This window comes from Caloenas nicobarica, chromosome 1, assembly GCF_036013445.1.
Source record: "Caloenas nicobarica isolate bCalNic1 chromosome 1, bCalNic1.hap1, whole genome shotgun sequence".
NCBI classification, from domain to species: Eukaryota; Metazoa; Chordata; class Aves; order Columbiformes; family Columbidae; genus Caloenas; species Caloenas nicobarica.
In genome coordinates, this window is record NC_088245.1 from 22,831,586 (window position 1) to 22,849,960 (window position 18,375).

The 18,375-nt window shown below is 40.8% G+C and overlaps 1 protein-coding gene across 4 annotated transcripts in view; it reads right to left on the bottom strand.

Moving 5' to 3' along the window:
- Positions 1-18,375, bottom strand: part of PLXNB2 (plexin B2) — a 257,387-nt gene that overhangs the window by 185,136 nt on the left and 53,876 nt on the right. Inside the window, exon 1 of one of the 4 annotated variants that reach the window (XM_065630883.1) lies at positions 6,431-6,447. The exons of the other annotated variants lie outside the window; for them this stretch is intronic. The gene's annotated coding sequence lies outside the window, so the exon portion shown is untranslated. Of the gene's footprint in view, positions 1-6,430; positions 6,448-18,375 lie in introns of those variants that run through there. 4 annotated transcript variants of the gene reach the window in all.

Sequence of the window (18,375 nt, forward strand, 5' to 3'; positions counted from 1 at the left end):
TGCAAATAACTACACAAATGAAGCAGCAGAATTTTTTACAGTAAAGAGCTACAGTAGGTTGCAAATAAGCCTGCAGTGTGTCCAGATGTTAGACTGCACACAGCTAAGTAAATGCTGAGGCCCATCATCTTTTAGTAGTACAGCAATTTCAGCCTTATCCCGATTTTCCTACAAAACCACAACAGATTAGTATTTAATTTTGAGTTGTACCAGAAACACGTATTCAATAGTTGCAAGTGCCTTGATAATTTACAGGAGCTCTTTTCAAGCAGCTAACATGAAAAATTTCAACAGAAGAGAATGCTTTATTCCTGCGCCATTCCTGAGTTTATTGCAGCTCCTGTTTCTGTGCACTTCCCCGCTTCACTTGGGCCCCGTCCAGGCCACTCTCTCTGGGAGGAATCCCGGAGTCACAGAATGTCCTGAGTTGGAAACGACCCACAAGGATCATGGAGTCCAACTCCTGTCCCTGCACAGGACAACCCCACAGTTCACACCGTGTGTCTGAGGGTGTTGTCCAGTCTCTTCTTGAACACTGTCAGGCTTGGGGCGGTGACACCTCCCTGGGGAGCCTGTTCCAGTGCTCCACCACCCTCTGGGTGAAGAACCTTTTCCTCATGTCCAACCTAAACCTCCCCTGGTACATTTTCCTGCCATTCCCTCGGGTTCTATCATTGGTTGCCCTGACCCACATTTGGAGGATGATTTTGTGGTGGGCTTCTGGGCTTCAGTGCAGCCAGGCCGAGATCAGCTGCACAGCTGCTCTCTTCCAGCTGATGACACTGATCTCTGTATAAAGTACTGTTTGTTCAGAAGGCCAACAATGCGAAGAAAAGCCTGGCCATAACAAAGAGTTACTACACCTGCACTGCTCACAAAGAGTCAGGTGCCTCCTGCATGAAAACTCTGCAAGGGCTTCCCTGCCTGCTCGGCTGTGAATTGAGACTGGGAGCTGTCATTTGTTACAGTTTGAAGTCCTCTTTCCACAACTTAAATGGTGATAGAAAATATCTGTGGGTCCTCTCTAGGGAGAAGCTTCTTCAGAACCTGCAGAATGTATTTTATCACTTGATCCACTCGGCCTGAAACACAAAGCTCAAGAGAGCTCAGAGAAAGAGAAGCCCACGCGATCTGCCACACTACAGTTACTGATGATGCTGTGTATCTCCAAAGCATCTCACGTTGTCCATATTAATTTTACCTGCTGCCCTGAATGAGGGAACCCATATTCTACACCTATAACCCAACCATTCCTGCAGAGAGAACTGAAACTTAAATATAGATGGATTTCTGTGTGTTCCCAGCAGGGTCTTCCAAGTATTTTCCATAGATTTAGCTGATTGAGAAATTAGTTAACTCACTACCTCCACCTTAATTTTCTGATAAATAAGATGCCAAGGATAAAGAGAGATTTTACTCCCACCAGAAAACCTTGTGTGTACCCAGAGCTTATGTTGGTGCCAGTTACTATTAAATTCTCACAACTGCACTGCAAGTAAGTCTGAAGAGAAGGTGTCCTCCTATTGCCAAGTATTAATCAGTTCACAAGTACCTTGTGCCCACGAAAGAGAAAGAAACTGTTGCTTAAGGTACAGGATTAGTGCCAGGATACAAATTTATTATGCCTGCACATTATTACTCCAGTTCCAACATACCCTCACCTAATCTAGTTCTGAAATATATTAGCTTCAGATGGAGAGTAAATACCATTGTAATGAATACTAATAAATAGCCTCCAAATAAATAAGAGATATTTTTATCTCTGCCAGGGAACTACTAGAGGGGACTTATGTGCAGCAAGAGTGGCCATTCCCTGATACAGAATCCATCACTGCCACTTAATATATAAGTCTCTCGTAATGTTGTGTTAGGAGACAGAAAGTCAAATAATCTCTTTTGCTTTGATGAAAGCATGAAGAAGTTGACTCAGATAAAAGCAGGGAGTAATCTCTTTAAATAGCTTTCGTCCAAAGTTGAAAATTAAACAAAATCAATAAAAGATACAGGCTTGCTGGTAGAGAATCTGCCTTGAGCGTGACGTAAAAAAGGATGAAATGCTAGTACGGAGATATTTCATGCCAGAATATCTTATATGTGACATTTGTGTAGACCTTCGGCTGGTACACTAACATGTGTTTATTTATTTATAAATCTATACCATGCCCATTGTTTGCGAGTAATGATGCAGTTAGAGAAGCTTTTGGCTAATCTAGAGGTAATGAAGAACATCAGAGTAAATTGATATTAATTAGAAGAACAAAGAAAGAAAACAGACAGTGAAAGCCCTCAATCTGTTCCCGCTATTTAGGCTCCAATCTTTGTTGACACAGTTCTGGCACATACCTATTCAGGTCAGGTTTTTTTCTGAGCTAGTGATGTGTACAAGAGGAAGCACAAAAATGCCTGGATCTTGCTGTCACAAAATGATTTTTAAAGTACTGGCCATTCGCACCTTTGGGAAGACATTTGCAACAAGTCCTCTCTGCCTTTTTAAGGAAAAAACAAAAATATGAAACTTACTTTTGCAAGGTAGGAGAGATAATACTTTCCCATTCCATACATGGAAGATTTGGCAAAAATACCTACACAGAAGACAACTGAACTGTTGACAAAACAGGTTAATATTGAATCTGAATTTGGATCACTGTAACACATCCTTTCTATGCCTCAATAGTCAAAGGCATGAAAGGAGCTGCAAAGAGAGTAAACATGTGGCCTTTAGCTGATAAATGTATTCAGGAAAGAAAGCAAAACCTCAAATAATCATTGCAGGCTTCTGAGAAAAGATATTAAATGTGCATGGACATTTTCTACATAGACAACATGCAAAAACCTCCCTATTAAGCTGTCTGAGTTCTTCGGAAGTAAAACGAAACCGAAACACCTTTCAGTTTCCAAAAATATTTTCCATAATAGTCAGAGAGCAAGACCAGCAACAGTTCCTGCTACCTTAGTGAGGGCAGGCAAAAGTTTAGAAGTGTAACATCCATATTTAAAGTGTGCCTGTGAACAGAGAGTTTATTAAATTATTTTAAAATGCAAAATTATCATTCTAATGACAAGAAGCACATAGCACAAGTCACCAACTTTATAACTGACTCCTTTCTAAAACTGGAGTGAAGATAGCTCTGCAGATTTTTACTGCTCTTCTCAGCAGTCAGAAACAATGCTCCTCAGGGAATTGAACTTGTGGAAAAGGCCAACATTTTCCAGAAGGAAGAGGGAGGATGACAACATATTAGGCTATCCAAAATAAGTAGTTTCAGATTCTGATCCATTAAGTAGAATACTGTGAATGGTTTTTATATTCTTCTATAGTAAAAAAAAAAACAAAACAAAAAAAAAAACAAAAAAAAAAACCCAAACAAACAAACAACAACACCAAAAATCGTATTTCTTGAACAGTGTTTGGCCTTCCTAAAGATTCAAGAGGGACAGTCTTGTCAGCAGAGTGTCTTGGGGTCATGGAGCTCAGAGCATTTGAACAAAACCCATGACACCCACCTGGCCAAGGGTTAAAGCAACCTTTAACAAGGAATGAGCCTTTGTGGTTCTTGGGATGGCTTCAGGCCTGTAAAGAAACAATTGCATCATGCCCTAATTACTCCAGCTGACTCGATGCACGAACTTGGATCCCTCTGCAAGCATTTCAGAACATTTTGTAATATGGAAAATTAAGGTGTTGCATTATCTTTCCCAGACTTAACAGTAAATTTTTCTGTAGAGCCCATTTAAAGTAGAACCACTACAAAGAGAAAGGAAGAAAAGGCATGCCAAAATTATAGACAGGACAGGACATATGGAGAAAACTTTCAGATATAATATTGGACTCTCATATATCATTTTCAAAAATGGTAGCAATATATTCCTGCTGCACTGTTCCCCCCTGGAAATTCACCTAAGTTCATTTCAGTGAAAAAATATTGGTTATTTTCCCTCAGTAAGTAACAGCACAGTTATTCTTGCCTCCTTGTAAAAATGAGCAAGCTCTGCAGCAGATGATCTATAAAGTTTCCCCACTTTCCTGGGAGGAATGATATTTTATTGTTCAATTGGTTTATCCATAATACGTATCTCAATCTTCAGTAGTGATGTATAAGTGGTTCTGATCAAGCAGTTTAATAATGGGGAAAACAAACTTGCGTTTTACAGGCAAAACATATCTATAAGGATAGAGAAATACAATATATGATTAGAAGGAGAAGCTGCAGTTTCTTATATTCATATGTATTTTTTCATACGTATTTTTCCTGTGTGTGTACATGTGCATTATAGATATGCTAGGAGTAGCAAAGGTAACTCGGCAGGGCTGCATCTCTTTCTCACTGTATATGTATTCTTGGAATTCAATCACAAGGACAAGCAAACACCTAAGGCCCTGGCAGGCAGCTGCTCATCTTTCAGGCAAGGCGTATATTGCTGGCTAATTTCATGCCCAAATATTATCATAAGGTCTATATATTAATTCAATATAAACCTAGGTTGGCAAGCACTTACCATTAAGTGCCACACTAACACAAAACACAATAGGTGGCTGTTTACATTTCCACACAGGGCTGTAAATCGAAGCAGCTGAGGAGCAGAGATGTCCTCTGGGCAGCCTTGGCTGGGGGGCTGGAGTTTCCAACACAGGGGCAAAGCTGCTCTGAGGAGGGGTAAACGCTGCATCTGCTCAAGTTTGGGAATCAGAGCCTTATGCAGGAGACTGGAATCAGAACTTCGGCAAAAAGCAAAGGCAAAAAGCACTGAAGCGTGTTTGCAATCTCGACTGCTAGCCCTGCATCTCTGCAACAGCATAATCTGTTCTCCCTGCTCCCAGGCCACTGTCTGAGGGACTTTTCAGTTCTTTGACATTCATTGCAAGGTTTTCATTCCACTTCTGTACACAAAGACCTTCCCAGGATGTATTTGCTTTTTTAACTCCCTAAAAAGATATTGCTTGTCTACTTTGCACTTTTCAAACCACCTTCCCCTCATTTACAGCCCAATTCCACAGCAAGCTCTGGGTGAGCGCACTGTGCTTGTGCCTCAGAGATGCTGTGCCTGGGCAAGCGCATTTATTTATGGATCTCAGTGCAATCCTGTACCACGGAGGTAAACAAATGAACAACCCACTCCTTCTTGCAAAGACTCCCGAAGACTTAAATTTAGTTCCTTGTCATGAGAGCCCGTCAGCACAATTCATCACCATAATTCAATGGCAGGCTTCTTTTTATACAACAGAATGAAAATAAAGGCACTGGTAACTAACATTTTTGGGTGTATCTGAACATAGGAAGTGGCAGATACAACATAGCGTATCTATTCAACCAGTGCACTGAACTCTGTATTCCCGTGGTCAGAAGCACTTTGACTCATCTCAACCTCTACACCTTGGCTAAATTTCTCTTTTGGCTTCTCTGTCATGACTATGGGGCAGGCAGAAAATGCATTTGCTTCCCCAAGGAGGGCACAGGGTGCAGCTGCTCTTTGGTGGCATGCAAGAGGAAACTTGGGCCGTTTTTTTTTCCTTTCAGTCTCAGGTCAGACCTACAGGTCACCCTATGTACACAGGATTTTAAGTGGAGGTCAGCAGCTTGTCTGTTGCATGTAATTAAATTTGTTTTACAAGCTTGTCTAGGCAGTAAGTAATTAAATATCACTTCTCAGACTGAGATTTTCATTGTCCTGAGTTGCCTGACAATAGGATTTTTTTCAGTCTGGTTTGTTCCCAAGCAAATGTGAAATTTGAAAAGAGCTACCGCTGATAATTCTAAAAAAAAAAACTGCAAAGCAATAAGAAGGGTTCAACTACCGACAGCTTTAATGACAATAATAATTAAGTATTCCTAACACAAGTTCCAAAAGTATATGCAGATTTTCATCAGCTTGTTGGCAACGGCAATGTTAAACACAGAAAATTCTGCCTGTGTTTTTATGATAGCCAAGATAAATCCAGAGGCAAATCTGAACCACCACTTTTAAATTCAAAGCCTTTCTTTTTTTTTTTTTTTTGAGTCAGAAATACATCAAAATTACCATAAGAATATCCACAGATAGTTTCACAATTCGGAAAATTCATTAACCAAATAAAAGGATTACACAGCCTTCATTACAGGTATTATCTTAAATTATTCCTACTGTTTCACAATATATTAAGAAGCATCTTAAATTCACAAAAAGTTACAAACTCCTTGAATGAGCCAGGACTACACAAACTTTCCAGATGTGGGACTAACCTATGTCCAGGATCTGAAATGCAGCACACAAACTAGCGAAGTATGTGCCTGCCTCCGCTGGGACAGCAGTTAAACAGCAGCCCCCCTACAATGGTCGGCTGAAGGACATATCCATGTTTTCAAAATTTTACAATGCAAGTCTATTTTACTCTGTGGCACACCATAAATAGCAGATACCCCACTTTAGGTTTTGGACAAAAGAGCATAGATACCGGAGAGCTTGTTTTTGTGCAGGCAGATCCAGGCCAGAGGTACGGATATGGCTACAGGTGGCCAACCAGGGTAGTGAGACTTGGATCAACAGATGTTTAGACACAAGACTAAAGAGCCTCGCAGTTAAACCTGCAAAAGTGACGCAGAAGGTTATGATCAAAGTCAAATAAAAAAGTAGCCTAGAGAAAGTGAATAAAAAACTATTTTCACCATATCTCACAATATTAAAAATGACAAGGTATTCAATGGCCCATCAGAAGTCAGATGTGCAAAAGGTGGCTCTCCATGCAGGTACATTCTGTGTCACAAGTTGAAAGTAGAAAGGGCTCACCAGGAGAATATAAACCCAGGTCCATCTGGAGCTAACAACCAAAACAATCCCACTGCAACCTCTGACCCACTAAATCCCCAAATCTTCAGTTGTAGGAAGCTGGGGAGCATATGGCAGGTGCGTGGTGTATAGAGGAATAATTCATGCAACTCCTGGTTCCTGTGCTTGCCCTCACAGTTAGTTGACCTATGTAGATACTTCACTACGTAGATCTTTGATATGACTGTTTTTATCTTTGTCTCATGTTTATCTGCTTTTAATTCTAATATATCTTGTAGTTTCCATAAGCCATCTAATTTACTTAGAGGACCAGAAACTCTTGCATGGCAATTTCCAACATCATCCAAAAATGGCTTCATTATTTGTTCTGATTTGTGTTAAAATCACAAATTGAGTTTTTGAAAGGAAAATGGATGCGCAAATATGGAACAGGCACATGGAGTACCCAATTTAGCTGTTTCGTTTGGGGGAAATTTTATTAAGTGATTTCAATTTTTAAAAAATATCATTGAGTATATCCTACACAACCACAGTATTCTCATAATGTCTCTTGAATTTTTTGTATTTCCCTTGTGACATAAGAGGATGATATACAATTAACTCACACCTGATGTGATGAAGGAGGGAGATGTTATATGTTTCTCTTTCCTTATTCTTCTCCACCTATTTTTGGTTTGACCACTTGTGTGCTATTGTGCTCTTAGTATCAGCATCTGCACCATCCTGACCTGGAGATATTCACAGAATGGAACTACTAAGCTGCAAGTGCTTTAAGACTACACAGGGAGTGGGGGGGAATAAAAAAAAAAAAAAAAGAAAAAAAGAAACAAAATCCTTAAATAATCTATGAAAACCCCACCACAAACTCCTAGGACAGCATCACCAATAACTTGCTAGCACCTGTCACCTGTTTAACAGAGACAGTTTACCCAGTACCAATTACTCAAACTACCTTCTGCCTCTACAGTGGAGCTTCTCAGTTGTGATGGGTGGCAGACTGAGAACCCCAAAATTAAGTTCACATAATCCCTCAGAAAGAAGTGGCGAATCTGTATGGGCACTGCTAAACTGCAACAAGCGATGCCAATAATGACTGTATGTTTACCATGTAATTGATGTCTTTCTAAATCCCAAAGGAGCAGTATGGGAAGACTTATGTAAAGTATTAATGCAGTTTTAAAAATGATCTGAATGCATATTGAGTTACAAGCCCCTAAAAAAATCCTACTTACATTTCAAATATGTGTATTTGAGTGAACCAGCTTATAATGCAGTGCACCCAATCATTACAGACTGCTGACTATAAAAAACAAGTGATCTGTTAAATTATTTTTATTATGACAATTATAATAATTTCTTTCATGGGGCATGCTACCAGTTGTGGCGGCTTTGATCTGAATAAGAAATAGCGTCAGCTGATCTACTGATGCAGCAACATTAATGTGCAATTCCCCACACACTTACTCTGGGTTTGAGGTATTGTGTAAGGACCTTTGAAGCTGAAGCCCTGAAGATGTTTCAAGCTCACTGTCAGCCTAAGCCATTTATTGATGATTATCAGTTATTCACTGTGACAAATACAAACAACATCAATAAGTTTTTCTACTTGTTAATGTGAAACCACACACACGGCTTCTGCAGTTTCCGTATTTATAAGCTACTTTCTTTCAAGATTTTATGAAATAGCCTGAGTTCTCAGGTAAAACATTTGGAAATTTGGAAATCTCCTCATCCTTTCGCCCCTTTTCTGGATTTATAATGACAGTTAAGAGATTTCTAACCACTCTCAGAGAACAGTCATGGCACCTCTTCTTCCTTCCCCACTTGCTGGAGAGAAAAATGCATGGAATGTATTTAAATAATGCAGTTGAACTTTTTATGAGCAAAACCCCCTTCATCATCTTGAATTACTTATTTGTAATGAGTTACTTGTTCAACACTGGCCAAAATAAAGTTTATCCACTAACAAAGGGCTAAACGAGTCAGAACTCTTAGAATTCTGTCTCAGTGCTGTTAATCTCTTATTGTTAATTCAGAGTGTTAAGAGAAAGGAAGCTGATTTTGATTCATTTAGCAGAACCCCAAAGACTAGATTGTTCTGTTATGAACAAATGCTTCAAAGATTTTCTGCCAGTGCTGTTTCCTCTCCAGCTGGGAATAAATTTTCCCCCCCTATTAATACAAGTCAATCATTATCTGCCTCAAATTCATCTTTGAAGTTCCCAGTGATCTCATTGTTCCTTTTATGAACACAGATTTCTTTTTAGTATATAAGAATTCCTTTTTTATTATAAGATATTTTAATTCATATTTGTTGATTAAGTTTAGAAAACTTGAACTGTAAGTTTCATATGATATGTTCTGAAAGTACCGGGAATGATTGATGATACCTATACATACATAGCGGTCAAAGGAGGTTGTCCTTGTACTTTCAAGAAAATAACCATGTTCTGCATTTGCGAAACACACAGCGCTCCGGGCGCTTTGGTAACATACACTGTGCTGTGGGATGATCCGTGATATTTTCAGAGTCCTGTGAAAGGTGGCAGCTGCAAGGGAAGTTCTCCAACTCCAGTAACACAGTGAAGAACAGCACAACTATTCCACACAACAGCCACAACTTAAGAGCAGCAAAGTCATTCATTTTCATAAAGCAAAGCACTGCAGCCCAAACAGTAGTCTTGTCTGTGGAATTCAATTCTCACCCAAGAAACTGGAAGAGCGCCAGTATTTTGGAAGGTTTATACTACACTAAAGGCAGTAACAGAGATAACTTTTGCTATAAACAACGAGTCTGATTAACAGCATAATGGGGCAGAGTGCTCCTCACTGTGCCTAACGTGGTCACCCAGAATCTTTACATACTCTCTCCAAATTCTTCTCTGGGAAGAGCAAGTTTGCTGTATTTCAATCTGATATTAGCCTCCAAGCATAAATAATATATGGAGATGAGCTAAAATGTCTCATTGATTAAAATTCTACACTGTGAGCTTGTCACATTTCAAAGTGCAAATTGCTTCTGTCTGGCCTGCATTCAGAAGTCAGTCATCTAAATATATATATATATATATATATATATATATATATATATACACACACACTTGCTTGATTTTAAGTTTGGTATCACAGCTGAACCACAGATCAGAACCAGAAGAGATTTTTCTCTACAATGAGTTTGTAAGTAATGATGTATCTGGTCAACTGATTATCTAATGAGACGAGAGTATTGCAGGATGTGGCTGCCTTCACACAGCTGCCAGGAATTCAGCTGAGTCTTGGGTTAAAAGCTAACCCTTAGGTCGCTACCATGGTTTGCAGCACTTTAACTATAGCTATAGTCCTCAGAGAGCCCAGAAAATTAAGTAAAAGGGAAGGCCATGGATATAAATGTGCATAGTAATAAATTTTTACATGTTTAAAAGCAATTCTTAAACATCAAATACATCTAGGTAGTTTCCTTGAAAAGAAAACACAAAAAATGAGCCCTAATAAGAGCTCGGATTAACTATCTGACCTCGTGCATTTGTGGTTAGTTCTGCAAAGAGACTGTACACAAAAAGCAAAGGTGGTCAGGGAATCATGACTGTGTTTCTGTGTCACATGCCCAAAATGTTTGTTTATAGGACTCTGAAGTCTAATGTTCAAAGACTGAAATGTTCCTCTTGAAAGCAGTGGTCAGACTTGCATAGTTAACCAGTGACAAGGGATGTCAGGAGCCATACATTTGTCCAGTCATGGGAACTTGTTTCTTAAAACCATCTCAGAAAAACGCATCATGTCAAAGCGACTTCTGCTATTTGAGAGCAACATGTTCATAAAAGTTCTTCTTGTAGGAGTCTGCTTCTGGGTTGCATTTCAGACAACCAGATTATTTTCTAGATTCAGAAGGCCTCCAACATACTCAATATTTAGCATGTCCCAAGGGCTGTAGGGTAGCCAAAAGCTCCACAGGAAAAAAAAAAAAAAAATACAGTCCTGCTTTGACCAGAAGCATATTCAAATATACTGCTAAGTAAAGAAGCAGCTTTTCTCAGGAAGGCACACTAACTCAAACAGGATAATGGAAGTAACAGTGTTAATGGCCATCAGCAAGAGAAATGGGAGGAAAAAAATGCATAAAAGCCACTGTCATTCTTTCTGCCAAGAGCTGAAAAAAAGGAATGCAGAAACATTCATCCCTCTCCCGAGTATTTTTCACTGTATACTAGTTCTGGGACAAAACCTTTTCTTCCTTACCCTATTATAAGTTAGGATCAGCTGGTATTATTATTTTTAACTGGTGAACATAAGGGAAAAATTGGTAAGGTCTCTATGCTTACTGCCTGGGAAAAAAAAAGAGAAAAAGAAAAAACTCACAAAAACAACACAATCACACAGCAGTGGTGAAGAACCATAGCATGCAATTCTTCTAAGAATGAAGGTTATTAAAACAAAATTATTCCTGGGGTATTATTTTCTGTATCTCAATCTATTTCAAAAATGCATACTTTTTTATTTTTTACTTCATGCTGCCAACTAACAGTTTTAAAGAAAACTATGGCACCTGCAGAGACCACTTTCTCAAATGAGAATTTTAAACAGTACTTATTTGACTTGTTACAGAATTTGTTTTTTAGTTATTATTACAAGCTTATATAGTGGAGGGAGGAGAAGCCACTCAAACCAGAATGAACCTATTGTATTACATTTGTTTAGAAAAAAATTAACATACCTAATACCTGCAGCTCAAATACACACACACAGAGAAGAGCCATCAACAGACAGGAAAAAAAGGAAAGAGAAATGTCTGCTGGTAATTTCAGATTATACATGACACATTCTGGCATGTGCATCATACCGATACTCACAACAGTTTCGTGTTTGTCCATTTAGCTGTATGTGATGGGCGACAGTGCAGAAAGCAAGAGTCATTTCAGAGAGGGAAATTGCATGGAAATAAAGTCATTTTCAATTGCCCGGCATTTTCCGAGGCTGAAGGCCGTGCACTCTGACAGAGAGCTATGGGGAAGGTGGGACTGATCTGTAGCAGTGCACGAGTGCTGCATTTGACCCAGGTTATTAAGATAATGATATAGTAGCTGTATTGACATTTTCAATGAATGAATAAACCTAGATTTTCCACACTAGTAAAAAATACTAAGAGGCTACCACAAAACCAAAACAATACAAGGGTAAGTGATTTCACAGTACACAGACAAATCGTAAAGCTATAAACGGATTGGGGTAGCCAATTGTCATCTCCATAATTCTGGCTGCATTGCCAGCCATCAAGACACAAACCAAAGATAGCTGAAATGGGTTAATTTGCAGGAGATGAGGGGATGCCTCTGCCAGAGCTCTTTACAATGGGCAAGTCACTACAGAACAGGCCATGGAGGAATTACTTGAATCAATCATGCTTTACACGAAATGGTGAATCTTGAAAAACAGGTATTCCTTTGATATTTATTTGTAATTTCTTCTATTACATGTTGCAGAGTTGCTGTTAAGATTAAACAATACTTTGTTTCATGAAAGCTATAGCTTACACCCTTTCAAAATGCCAAATGGCATCTAGCCTGCAAAATGCTCATGGATCATTCCCACGTACCAGACCCTGAAAAAGCCAAAAACCTTAATGACTGACAGCAGCACATTCAGAACTCCAGTGAAACTAGTCCTTTAACAGCGACACATTCCTCTAGTTTTCTAAAAGCTTCAAAACCTGCCTGACTTGAACTTATTTTATGGACCTGACAGAAAAGCCTTCCACTTCTTTCACTTCTGTGAATAAGTAGAAAAATCCCTTCAACAATACAAGTATTTAAAACCCTGCCTTACATTGAAGAAAGGTTAACACCACCAGAAAGCCTGATTTTGAACTCAAAACAGGGAACACAGCATACTGTAATAAAAGGAAAGAAAAACAAAATCTCAGATAGGTTCCTTCAAAATAAAAGAAGGTACTGCAAGTGCTCTTTTGAGAGTCCCTAAAGTTGGGAGGGAAGCCTGTGACAGTGTGGGCAGACACGTGCACCCATGAAACCCCATGAGTTTGCCTCCCCTGGCAAGAGGCAATTGCATCTGCTATATGATGTAATTCCTGGTAAGGAGGATGCTCTCTGTTGATGTGAGCGCATAACCTATATAATTTCAGTGAAGTTCTTGGCAAGATACCACAAAGACCAGTCTCCTAACCCTAATGCAGTTTGGACATATGAGCCCAAGCAATTAATGTCTGGTGGGAGATGCCACCCCAAACTGTCAACCCTGCCCTTCCATGAAAGGCTGACATCTCTAGAAAAGGACGACCGGCATATTTCAGCCCAAGTTATTGTACCAGGCTGTGAACAGCAATGAAGGGGAAGTCGACTTTCATTTCCTTCGATCGTGCCTGCTAAAGAAACATAGCTGACAGCTGGAGCAGTAATTTCTTAAATCAATTCAGCATGAAATTCCAGAGCATTTTTCTTGGTGCCCTCAGAAACTAGATGGCTTTCATCACCAGCTGGCTGAGTTACTCTAAGTAGATGGGCAAGGTGGCATGCATGGTGTTCCCTCTTGTTATCTCTTTATACAGCAGTGTCCACAGGAGACAAAGTATTCATTAGCTCCTGCCACGTTTAGTCAACAAATACTTCCTGCAGCTCGCAAAGGTCTGGCTAGCTCTTTAATCTTTGCTGGAAAAGAAGGAAGATTAACAAAACACTCTGTAAATATGCACAGTTCAAGCCTCTTTATCATTGCCAGGCAAAGACTAGAAGTCCAGTCTAACTGTTAAGTAGCACAAGGTTCACACTGCCGCAGAATTTGCATCTTTCCCATACAATACCTGGAAAAGTTTCCAGGGGTTCAGACGGACTTGCCGTACAGTGTTAGAATAACATGTAACCCTACCAGAGTCTCAAGCAGGGTCTCCTTGAAATACTTTTCAGCACAAGAACTACCGCACATGAAACAAACTATCAAATGCCCAAAGCGATACACTTGCATTTTTCCTTCTCCCACAGATACAGCAGACTTACATTTTCCCTGAAGCAATTTTTCCAAGTTTTGTTGACTTTAATTAACAGACCAAATGAAGTAAAATATTTTTTTAAAATCCATTTTACTGCAAGACATGGGAATTTACAATAGCCAGCATCCTGTAAAAGCTGTTGCTGTGAGATACAGAATTACTGAGCCAAAGAATAATATTTGCCATAGTCCCAGCTTTAATATTTTAGCGTGAGGGATCATCTGTGCTGACAGTGGCTACACTTCGCATGACTAGGAAATAGGAATAGCTTCTCTGACATCCATTCATTTTTACAGGTTATAACACAAATGGTTTTATGAGCACCGGGATGAATGAAATTTATTTTCTAAACCGATTTGTCCTCTTATGCTTGACTGGTTCTTTTAACAGAGTTGAATGAAAGTAAAGAATATCCCCCAAAGAAACATCAGCGAACCTCCACTGAAAAACAGATAGGAGAGGCAGAAAGAGATTAGTGTGGTCTTTCTACAGGATAAGCTTCACTGAGTTTGCATCTTGGTGGATACCCAAGAAGCAATGCTTGGGGCACAGCTCTCGAGACAGCCAACCCCGCTGATCCGCGCCACCAACCTTCTGCCCGCACAGAGCCTTCTCCTTTCCTTAGCCTGGACTGCACAGCCCCAGCTCCTCCCTGCAGCTGGCCATTGGGAATAAACTGATTTGACTCACTAATCTAGCAAAAAACTCATTTTCTTTGGTTTGGTGAGTTTTTGGCCATGTGAGACTGCATAGCTGGCTCGCTGTGCAGATGAGCAATCTCCAGAGGCAATACAGGGAAGACAAGGGGCAGGACTGCCTCTTTGGGCAGTAGGAGTCAGGAGGAGAAGGTGGCTGAGGTGATGCCAGAACACGGAGAACACTCAGCTTTCCTGACCAAGGAAAAAAAAAAAAAAAAATCAAAACATGTATGAGAGTACCTGAGGCAAACCTATAGTGGCATTTTTAACCCCAGCACCTGAATCAGGAAAACCACAGTGGTTCAGCTGAGGTTGATCATTCTCTTTTTGTTTCTCTCCCACCTTCATCTTCCTGGTGCAGCCAAACAGAGGCTGGAGGACAGTCCGCTCCGTGCAACACCAAATGGCTTCTCCAGCCCTCCCTCCCGCTCGCAGCACTGACAAACAGGCAGGCAGCCCCAGGGACAGGGGATCTCCAGACATCTTCCAGCAACATTTTCCTTACAGACAGGCCGGTCTTAAGGCCAACAAACCCCTGGCAAATGTGAAGCCAGTTTTCTAAGGAATTCTGCTAAATAACCTGCCTGGGGACAACAGGCTGCGAGAGCCTTGCTCTGGGAATGGCTGGCAGGGGGTGGCCCTACCAAGTGCAGATCTGGTGAACAGCTGTAGGATCCAGTTCACTCACAGCTTAGGGTTTTATTTCCAGCTTAAGCTGGATTGAAACCAAGTCATTTGTCAGCAAACTATAAACCACTGTCTCGTCACCTCTGTGGGCATGTGTTTTCACCAACAGCGATGCTGTTCCCGTGCCTTCCTCCACGGTGCTTTTAACTTATGCAGGGCCACATGAGCAACAGATTTCCCTCCTCTTCCCCCCTCTCCTCCCAGCTTGGCAGAAGCTAATGTGGGAGCACTGGCTCAAATGTGACACCATGGGGCAAGGGCTGTAAGCTTCGCTTCAGCTGGCATGCACACCACGTGATTTTGGGTAAAGCCATTCTTCTGCTGAAATTCCTCTCCTGCACTAGGATCACATCAACCCACCTCACTGAGGAAGCATAAGACTAAATTTAGTAACTGGCTTTTAAACTGCCCTCCAGACCTGCTCAAAGGGGTTTTTTAAACACAAAAAAAAAGGCCTAAGGCATCATCCTGCCTGTTACTCTAGTGTATTGCTTCCTTTTGTGATTTACAATTTGACTCAAAAGTAATTTCTTTTTTTTTTTTTTTTCAAATAGTTACAGGAATAGAAGGCACCTGTCACCCAGACTTTAAATTTATCCATAGTTCCTCTAATTTTAAACAGGTATGAAGTTTTAAAAGTGATTTAAAAGAACAGCAGATATTGACACATTAAAACTTAATAGCTCTCTGTGAGACATTGCATTTCATAATCAAAACCTCCTTAGAATTTTCATTAAAAAATGAAATCGCTGATCCAACAAACCATAACAGCCGCAAATTGGGTCTGGAAATAAATACTTATGCATAAAAACCTACTTATTAATATTCTGATGAGGCTGAGGTATGTATTTGAATGAAGAAAAGGCATTTTACAATTAAAAAAAAAAAAACCACAACAGAAAAACACTATTGACTTTCATGGGAGAGCTCTCAAGTGGCTTAGAAAGTTATATGAAAGGTGGTTATTATTGGCAAAGGTGACTTATCAAAATTAGAGAACCTGTTTCTTTTTGGCACTGAGGGGAAAAAAAGAAAACAAAAAAAAAGTCCAGAAGAGGTATCAGCACATCCTGTAGGGAAAAAAACACAAAACAAAAAAGCAACACTACAGTTTTATTTTATTCTCTTGAAACTGAGACCTTGGCTGCAGCATACCCATTAATAGGATGCCTGGAGACAAGAAAGCAAGAAACATTTTCTCTCAGTGTTGCCAGGACTAACATTTTTAAACACTAATTATGAGAAGTCAGGCTTGGCTACCCAGTGGGGTTTCCTCTCAAGAACCCTCCGGTCCCCCTTTGCTGGAGAACTACACTGCATCCTCCTGCCCCACTGAGACTTCAGTAAAACATTGTGCCAAGCAGAATCTGCAGCAATTCGTTTCGTTTCCTTTCCTTCCTCTACAAGAAGCCCAGGACCATTAAGCACCCCACTCTTCCCACCTGAATTAGCAGGTTCTGGATCAGAAGCAGTGGCTGGAGACAGCACCCCAGCAAAACAGCAGCCCCAGGGAGGAGGTGACCCCAGCCTCCTCCACGGCCACCCTCAGGAAACAGCAGCGCCATGGGACACTGGGCAGCCACGTAAGGGGGCTGTGGGATCAGGACAGCAGGGGGTGACCAGGAGATAATAAACAGGGTCTTCATGGTTTTGCAAAAGCAAGAGTCCAAGCCACATAATGCAAGGAAGGAGGGATGCTGAGAGGCCACATGTAAGCATGTGGTGGATGGAGACTCCCAAGCTGCTGGGAGCTTGGGACTTCTGGGGCATGATAGAGATTCCTTCTCTGCTATCAAGTCTGAATGGACAGGATTAGTACTGTGCCACAATAGCCCAGGATGGGGAACGAACTCCATGAAGTGGGGTTTCAATGCTCAGAAGGCCTGAACTCACCACAAGCACCACGAGGAGGGGCTGGGTGACAGTTGCTGAAGATTCGCTTCTGCAGGGGCCAAAGGCACCCATCTACTGACCAAAGATACTGTCACAGATGTTTTACTTGTGGGGTGCCAGAGCTGGGATGATGTAGAAAGGCAACTGAAGCTCACTTGTCTCTCCAACCATCACCCTTTGTTGCTCAACCATGTAGGCACCAATGACATTGCCGTGGAAAATCTGGAATACAGGAAGCTCTACAGAGCTCTATGGGCAAAGGTGGGAGTCCAGGTGATGCTCTTTTTGATCCTAAAGGCAAAAGGGAAAAGCAGATTGGACAATTCCTGCAAATAAATGTCTGACTGGTATCCCAGGCAGCACCTTGGCTTTTATGACCATGAGACTCTCTAGAGCAGGGGTGTCAAACTCATTTTCACTGGGGGCCACATCAGCCTCACTATTACCTTCAAAGGGCCGAATGTAATTTTAGGACTGTATAAATGTAGCTACTCCTATATTTATACAGTCCTAAAATTACATTTGGCCCTTTGAAGGCAACCGTGAGGCTGATGTGGCCCCCCCAGTGAAAATGAGTTTGACAGCCCTGCTCTCCAGAGCAATAAAGGCTACTAGAAAGAGCCACCTGACAAAATGAAGCCATGAAGAATTGTTGCCCTTTTCGTGAAAGGGCTGCTCAAATGTGTAGAGCTCATTTATGGGATGGACGATAGGCTGGGTGAATGCTTGTGGGTTGGCACTAGAAAAGAATCCAATAAAGATGGCATAGTGATGGGAGGTTATTGCAGACCACACAGTGAAGAAGTAGATGAGGTCTTCTGTAAACAACTCAAGGAATTCTCCAGACCACAGACCCTAGTTCTCATGGGAGATTTGAACCTCTCTGAAGGAGGAGGGGAAGGCAGCAGAAAGCATATTTCTGGAGGGTGGCAGGGACAACTTCTTAACACAGATGCTAGATGGGCCACAAGGGATGACACTCTCCTAGTAGCAGCAGTTCTTAAGGATGCTGTATTGTCTCAGTGAGATTAATTACTATGCAGTAATATATAAATATATATATATACACCCAGTTATAACCATAACACTACAGTTCACATACACATTACAAGCTTCTTGCCTTCAAATATATTCTGTGTGAGTTCTAGAAATGTGGTTTAAATTGTATGCACTGGCACACAGAGCAAAAGCTTCTTAAACTGTAAAATCCAAACACTCTTCTTGTAAAAAACTGCCATCTTATCTTCCAAGGCCAACAAATCAGACCATGTCAGCAGAAGAAAAAACCTCTATTCAATCTTCAGTCATGTAACTTCAGCTTGGAACACAATTAGCAGA